Raw genomic sequence first — 8,469 nt, 5'->3', positions numbered from 1 at the left:
CTGATCACTAGAAGAAGCAAATATTTACCAACTGGCTCTGATGATGAATTGGAGACTGATGTGGAGAGTATGATCTTCATCCTGGCTACAGCTTTGCTGACTTCATCAAATCTGACCATCTTGGGTTTACAGTTATTTTTTCTCTAAAATATAGTTTTCCTGGGGGAAAAAAAGTCTTCTGAAGCTTGCACTATTGCATAATTTATTTAAAAGAAACACTGCCTGGTTGATGCCAAGGATTCATGTAGGTCATTCAAGCTCCAGTCTGCCCAGTTAGCTCAGGTTCCCTGCTCCAGGTTCCCTCTTTCCGTGTCTTTTCCTTCAGGATAATTGCACAGGCAAAGCCATTCCCAGGGTAAACCCTCTGCTAAGTTCACAGCTGCATCAAAGCCGTGCATCACAGGAAGTGAACTCACTTTCACCAAAACTAGAGAAGATGGAGAGGAGAATGGATGGAGGACAGGTCACTGAGGGGCCAGTCCCAGTAAAAGCGTCATTGTCCTGTGCTGTTCCATGCTGGAGGTTACACCCCTGTGTGTGCTGCTGAGGATGATCCCTGACCCACACTGAAAGGATCAAGTCAGATTAGCAAAAGCTTTGTGTTTAACTTCAGCTCATTCTGATGGAGCTGAGTCGGGACCAACCCCTCTGGTCTGCAGGGAAAGGGATCCTGGGCAGCGAGGGTGGGTGCTGGCAAGCGACCTCTTCAGCTGGGATATGTGTGTTGGTAGTAGCCTCTTGTCTTTCCCTCAGCCTTGTCTCCCCAAAACCTCCCCACAACATGCTCAAAATTGGCTCTGTTGCAAATAACAATGCAGTAATGACACGACAGAGTAGTGGATCAATGTAGAATAACAATAACAGAGTAAAGTTTGTCTGTTTAATTCTCCTTTTCTTTCTCTCTTTTCCTTCACTCTCTGCTGTTATTTTGATATTAGCTAGAGTTGAAGACATCAAGGAAAATGAGGCTCACCCTAGAGCCATCATGATGGGAGCTGAGAGGCAGCTTGTCCCCAGCCCTGTTCCCAGCTCTGCTGCTGGAGGTTGATGTGGGTAAAGGCAACCTTTGTGTCCTCTCCCACCCTTGTCACCTTGTCTAGTGTGTGTCCAACATCTCCTGGTGGAGACCATCTCACCATGCACAGAGAGGCTCAGCCCTGCAGGCAAAGGGGCTCTGGTGGTGTGAGGGCTCCATCAGCCCCGGGGGCTTCACCAGAGAGCACTGTGGAATCAACTGTAATGCAGATAAAGATGTAGGAATAGGAAAAAAGAGCTGCTGAAATTGAGCAGTGGGTGACACTGAGAGAGGAAGAAAAAGCCTCAAACTTTAAAGGCAGTATTAAAAGAGGGCATGAAGAAAGTGAAGTCAATTAGCCAAAAGAATCGTTTGCTGACGGAGGTCGTTGGGCCGAATTCCTAAAAGGATTCATGAATCGACTAAAAATACCCTTGGGATAGCTTGAATACGGACTGAGTTACTGAAGGGCAATGCCCCAGATGACCCAGGAGACCCTTTCCAATCCTACAATATAAACAATGACGCCATTAACATTTGCACTAAGTACCTGCTCAGGCTCCTCAAAGCGCTCCGGCTCTCATCTGGAGCAGGAGCAGAGGCTTTGAGATGTGCTCTGTTCCCTACCTTAGCCCAGAGCGCATCCTTTAGGAACCACCCCAGTCATCAGGGAATTATGGAAAACCCTCTTGACAATGGTAGGAGCAGGGAGAGGCCACAGAGATCAGTGGAAAAGCCGGATGGAAACTGCAGTGTTGAAAAGAACAATGGGAAGGCTGGAGAAAATCATCAGTGAGCACAGGGACCCAGGGCACAGGGGCCTTAATGGCCAAGAAATGCTGAGGAGGCACTTGCAAGGCACAGGGGGGCAGGGACAGTCAGGGGAATCTGCAGACATATAACTGTGGAAAGAAAAACAGATGGAGTTTGGACACCTCAGGAAATACAGCAGGACTGTGTGTCTCACCAAGATGTCCCACCAAGATGCTCCAGGTGACCCTTGCCATCGGTGACCCAGCTGTGGAGCAGTGTACAGACCCCACATGGACCAGGGATTGTGTATTGTACTGACTGTGGTAGGGGAGAAACCATTTTGGCACTAACTTTTTCTCTTCCCCTGAACAACCCTGATGATTAGATCTGACTGAAATGACACCCATTGTGTCACTACTGGACATTGTCCTGGGAGGTGGCAGACCACTGTCACACCTCACATAGGTGAACAGGCTTGATGTGAAGGCAAACCTGCAGCCCTAAATCTCTAACTTGTAATTCAAGTACTGAGGATAATAATGAAAACAAGGTTAGATAAAAACATTCACTATCAAAATTTAATTATGCATCCACAGGCTGAGGCTCATTATTCATCCTCCAACCTGGAAACAAATTAGTCTAATGAAGCCATGAGTTAAAATGGAGAAAGGATGTAAAGGCTGGAGAATATTTATGTCTGTGCTTGCGTGTCAAAAGCAGCACTGAGCTCTGGGTGCTACATTTGTCACTGGAATCAGGTACTTCCTAGCTGTGGTGGCATATCCAGGACCTGGATTTTGCCATGAGCAGGAACAGTCTGAAGTGGAAATCTGAAGGAATCAGAGACTGCTGAGATGTGGGGGCTCAGTGCAGACGTGGGGGCTCATCAAAACCAGGTGTGATGAGAGCCCATGGGTCTAAAGAAACCCAAACACCAGTGTCAGCCTCCACTGAGTCAATCAGCCTTGAGGGACACATTTTGCTCTGGCACAAGCTCCCTGGTGGCAGCCAGGGTAGTCCCACGGAGAGTCTGGCTCCAGTGACCTCTACTAAATGGGAAACCAAATCTCAGGGGCTGTGAAGAAAATAAATTGGTAACTAAGTACAGTGGGATGGCAGCTCTCTGTGGGTTTATTGTGCAAGTGTTTAACTAGACAAAGGCTATAATTAAACTGCCCAGGAATGTATAATCACAGAAAGGAAGGTCTTTTGCCCTGCTCCTTCCCTGCTGAATTTGGGGAGAAATGAAATTACATCACAGGAAAGGGAATTGATCCACACTTAACCCACATCGTCTGCTGCACCACCCAGCACGCCCAGGTTTGGGCTGGCTGCTTTGGCCACCTATAAAAGTCACCCATGAACTGTAGCTCCTGGCACAAGCGGGTTTGAGGATAGTTACAGGCTTTTCCACTGCACACCATGGCAAATCTGCTGATATATAGCCCAGGTCTGAGCTCTGCAGCAGAGTGCAAAAGGTTCAAGCGACCTAGTAAAGACCGTGCCAGTACCAGAGAACAAGTCCCTGTAGGCCTGCAGCTGAGCCATTCTCACCGCTTTATTCTCTCACTCCCATCCTAATGTGCTTAACTATAAATGACCCCTTTATTTTTTATATCTCCATTTCATTTTTCCCCTTCTTCCAAGAAAGCAGTAAAAACAGGGAAGCCAAGAAGCAGAGCTCTTATTGTAAAGTGAGTGCTGACACAGAGCAATTCTGGGGACCTCACAGCTCATGTTGAACATTTGTAACATCACGAGGAGCCTCTGGGCTTCTACTCTGAGAACCAAGCCCTAATCCATGCTCCCAGGTGCCCAGAAAAAAAGCCTATTAGGATCACACAGGCAGAGGTGAGCTGCTTCTGGTCTGGAGGCCTTGACATTCACTGGCTGAGCTTGGCACAATTTTATTTCCAGTTTTGCGGGGTGTTTTTTTTCCATGCTGTCCTGGGGTTCTACCCAGGGATGGCAGACTGGGGGTGAAGACAGCCCAGCTGAGCAGGCCCCCCCAAACACAATCCCCTCTTTTGTGCTCTTTGTCTCCGATATGCAGAAGATGCTCAGCCACCCTGGGCAGAAGGACAACATCTTGCTGTTTATTAGTATAATTTTTAAAGGTGCCTCATTGTATTTATTTGCTGTGTGGTTAAACATTTATTATTTATATTTAATTTTCCCAGATTCAAAGGGGCATCACTAGTGGCTGAGTGTCTGCAGATTCAGTGCAGCTCCTTCACACACTTATTTATGTAACCTTGGCCTCCCCCGAGGGGCTCCCGTTTCACTATGTGCCATCGGCCTCTTAATTGGCCTCACAGATCACGCCTTCTCCTTCGGCTCACCCAGGTCCCTGTGACTCGTAATTTCTAAGATATTAAATGTGGTTGAAACAAAAGAGTTCAGTGAATTAAAGCCCGGAAATTTCCTATCCATCCTAAATCTCTGCTGCCGATTTCTTCTCTAGGGCGATGGCCAGATTGGGTCATCACCACTGGTCTGGAGGGCTCAGGGAAGGACCAGGCTGTGTCCTGGGCAGGGCATGGACATCCCAGCCATTGCTGTGCCTGGCTTTGCACCCAGCTGTGTCTTCTTGATAAGAGCATTTGGCACTAATTAGTCTCCAAGCAGCTGATTAACCCGCAGGGATGTATAGAAGCTGTTCTCGCTCTAAGACACTACAAGAGAGGCAGGACTCTCCTTGGGACTGCTTTGCACAGCCAGTCCAGCCCCCTTGCAAGGACAGTGGGTGTTGGGGTGGGGGACACCCATCCTCTGTCTCTGAGCCTCCCCAGTGCCACCTCTCCCTGCTCCTGAGCACTGTAACTCTCACCCAGCTAAAGGTTTGGGTACCAAACTTGTAGGGGCAGCCAGGCTGGGTCTCTTACAAAGACATAGACTCTGGGCTCTACAAATGCAATTTCCAGAGCCAGGGAGACCAGGAACTCTCATTGGCATTTCCTGAGAAGTAAAACTATGTTGAGATGACAGCTTTGGATATTCCTGCTGTGACACACTTTCCTGCCAATGCATCCCAAGCATCTTAGGGGCACACCTGACCCAAAGATGCTGCATTTCACTTCCAGCCCTGATGCTTCACGAACAAAATGAAAATGCACTTAAAGCTATTAAACTTTATTTTAGACAATACAGATCCTGTAGCAAGGAGTTCCACACATCAGCAACAAGGCAAAGACATCTGGACAACTCAGCCACGTGAGGCTTTCAGTAGGGTAACTAAACATCTGGGTGAAAGGGGCTGATAAACCCAGCACATTTTTACCCAGTTGCCAGCTGTTAGAAAAACTTCACTCCCACAGGTAAAGCTATTTCAACATTAATGGTTTTATACCTTCTCCTTAAATATATCTCAGGTTATACTTGGAGATGGAGTTTGAGAATAAACATTGTTATGCTGGAGCTGTCATCTGTGAGTAATCACAGACCTAATTGAAGCTGGCCAGCCTATTAAATAAACATTCTGCATAAACGAGGGAGCAAAGAAATACCCTTTAGTTTGGTAATAGTTGAAATGATGGAAACCAGTACCTGAGTCAGGGAGATGGGGTTGGAGTAGCAGGAGAGCCAGGGAGGGAGGTTTTCCCCAAGCAGCTCACAGCAGTGTGCTGCAAAGCAGCAAGAATCAGAAAGATCCAGCAACCAGCTTTAGGAGGGAGAGCAAGGAGAATGCTTCACTGGGGCAGGGTGCTGGCCATGGCAGGCCTGAATTTTGGGCACTGCAGTCTGGAGGTGTCTGGTTTTGTTGCATCCAGGCAAACATGAATTCCCACCACCTACTGTTGCCTAATAGAAATCATCCTCCCAGCATCAAATACTGCCTAATCACCCCACTGAAATGGGCAACAACGCAATCTTGCAGCGTTTCTTGCGTTCCTTGGGGAACCACCTAATCCTCCCTGTTGCCTGCCAGTTTTTCCTTGTCCTTGAGAATTTCATGCCTAGAAAAGGCTACAGCTTTCGAGAGCTTTCAGCACTCGCTGCTGGGGGCTCAGCTCTTCCTGCAGTGCCAGGGTGGCACAGGGGCATCCCAGGCTGTGCTCTGGGGCTCGCAGAACAGGCAAATCTTCACCCCGGTGAATGTCCCAGCCTCCTGCCCCTCCTCGCCCTTCTGCCAGATGTTGCACGGCTGTGTGCGAGCGGCGCTGCCTCTTTGGGAGGTGATGAGAAGAGGGTGATGCACCGAGGTGACATGCTCAATTTCCCTCAAAGATGGTGCAGCCACAATAACATTTCTCCTGCTGATGGCGTCCATGTGTCTCTCCCTTTTCACTGGAGCTGTGTTACACACTGGGATGTGGTAGGAGTGTGTGTGCACCTTCTGTTCCCTGAGCCACCCCTGCCTTTCTGGGGAGGACGAGGTGCCTGGCCTTCCGTGGTTAGTTTAGGAAAAACACTCTCCCAGTGATCAGTGCCTGTATGAAGTAGATGTATGGTTTCAATTCTGTCCTTGAGCCATGGATCATTTAATGTTGTCAACACATATACATCCTTCTCAAACATCCCACTGAGAATTTCTAGGGACTGTAGACAGCTTAAAGCTAGCGTTACAGCAGCAGCTTCATATTTGCTTTCAGATCCACGTGCATTTTTTAATACTAAAGCTTGCATAATTGCGGCCGAATTTCTAAGCAACTTCTTCAAAGGGGCAGAAGCACATGAGCAGTAGAGAACTGGTGGTGGAGCAGAAACAAGGCCTGTTGTTGGCTTATGGTTTCTCTGCAGCTGCTCAGAGATGGTGTTCGAGGAGTCCTGAAGAAGGGCTGGGTTGGGATCTCCCAGCTCGGTGTGTGCTTGAGCATGTTTTCCTCCTGACCATTGGGGCACTTGGCATGTGCTGCCAAGCAGCCACTGATGCTGCCTGCATTAAAAGCATTTTAGGGATGCACTTATTTTGCCAGGGAAGCTTGCACTGACATCCTGCTTTGGAAAAAAAAAAAAAAAGAAAGTAGGATATGTCTCTGCCACCTTTTTTCTTTTGTTTCTTGTGTGTGAGGTGTGGATGTGCCGAGCACAGTGAGGTGCTTCATGCAATGAAGACACCCTGCCAGGTGAAAGGTCCATCACAGGGCTGACTGAGGCAGGGCTATAAAAGTGAAAACAAGGTGGTTCCTCACTGTAAGAGAAGAATCTCTTGGTCTTTCCCAGTGGGTAGAAATGGACTTGCAGCTGGGTAAGGGCCAGTATCTTCTGGTTTTGGGTGTTGCAGTCTCTCAGTGATGTCCCTCCAAGGAGCGCTGCTGTTGCATGGGAAGGACATCAGGCTCTGGCTGGGATGCCCATCACCCCAGGCTCTGTTTCCCTTGGGTAAAGGGCAGTGACCACCTCAGGGAGAAAGTCACCCTCCTCTTTTTCAGCTGCCAGCTGCCAGCTGCTCTCTTGGGTGCTGAAGGAAGAGACCAATGTCTGCTGGCTGGATTGGGAGAACAGGAGGCTGTGGGGCTGCTGGAGAACTTGCACCAGGCTTGTCCTGAGAGGTCTGGATGAAGCTGGGTATCCAAAGCGCTCCTTTGCCTTTGGAAATGCAGAAGGGCTGTGGGTGATGATGGCTCCCTGTGCACCCAGCATCTGGGGTTGGGGATGCAGGGCTCTGCTGCAGGCATAGGAGGCAGCTCCTTCCTTCTTCCCGAGAAAAGGCATTTCTGGGGGAGATACCAACCTGAGGCACTCCCCTGTGCTGAGGGAGTTGTCACCTCTCCATCCCCCCCAGCCCCGCTGCCACAGGGCTCTGCACAGTGCTGCCCTGCTACCTCCAAGGCACCTGGTCAGCCAAACTCCATTTACTGTGTCTTTATTTATTATATTGGAGCCCAGGGTAATTACTTTATATCTCTGAACATTAAATATCATTTGTCTTGTTCCAGTAGGTCCAAATCTTTATGAATTTTGTCTGATGCGTGCTCCCTTCAATTATCTGTCATCAGAAAAGTTTACTGCTGCTGCAAAAATATCAATTTGCCAGAGGTTGCAATACATTTACTCTCCACCTCTGTAATTTACAAACTTACATTTCATGATTAGAAAGAAAAATGGCTAATAGAAGAAATAGTCATGCAAAATCGATACTGAATAAGATGCTGCCACCTTTTGGCTTAACCTAATTCTACATCTGGGGCCAAATTCATCCCTGGTGTAACTGCTTTCCTGGGAGAGCAGCCACAGCTGCCCTGGAGTAGGCTGTGAGGGATGGATAGGGATGGGGAGATGAAGCATGACCCGGGGAGCTCAGCCGCTGATTGTGAAGGGGGCATGGAAAGCTGGGGTTGTGTCGTTTGCAGGGTCTGCTAAGAGGAAATTTTCTATAGCTGTGCATCTGCAACAGAAGTTTCCTTCTTGCACACCCAGAGCCAAAGTGGAGGTTCCTGGCAGGTTTTTCTCTCCTTCCAGCGATCCACAAGTCTGTTCTTGGAGCTGTATCCTGGACACAGGGACCAGTCTTGGGCTATGGGCTCTTGTCCCTGCTGATGTTCAGGGAAAGGGGGACAGGGATGTGGAGAGGCTCAGCACATGGCTGAAGTTGTTTAACCAAGCTCTGAACTGGTCTGACGGTTCATCTAAGCCTGTAGGCAGCCTCCACCCTGCCTGACAGTGTGCAACACAGCAGGACTGGCAGCACTGTCAGTCTTGGGAGCTCCTGAATGCACTCATCCTTCTATTGCATGTCACTGCAACGGGCCGTGGAGTCC

The sequence above is a fragment of the Chamaea fasciata genome, unplaced genomic scaffold (assembly GCF_029207755.1).
Source record: "Chamaea fasciata isolate MVZ Bird 193981 ecotype frontalis unplaced genomic scaffold, bChaFas1.0.hap1 SCAF_16, whole genome shotgun sequence".
NCBI classification, from domain to species: Eukaryota; Metazoa; Chordata; class Aves; order Passeriformes; family Sylviidae; genus Chamaea; species Chamaea fasciata.
Note: the sequence above shows the minus strand (reverse complement) of the source record.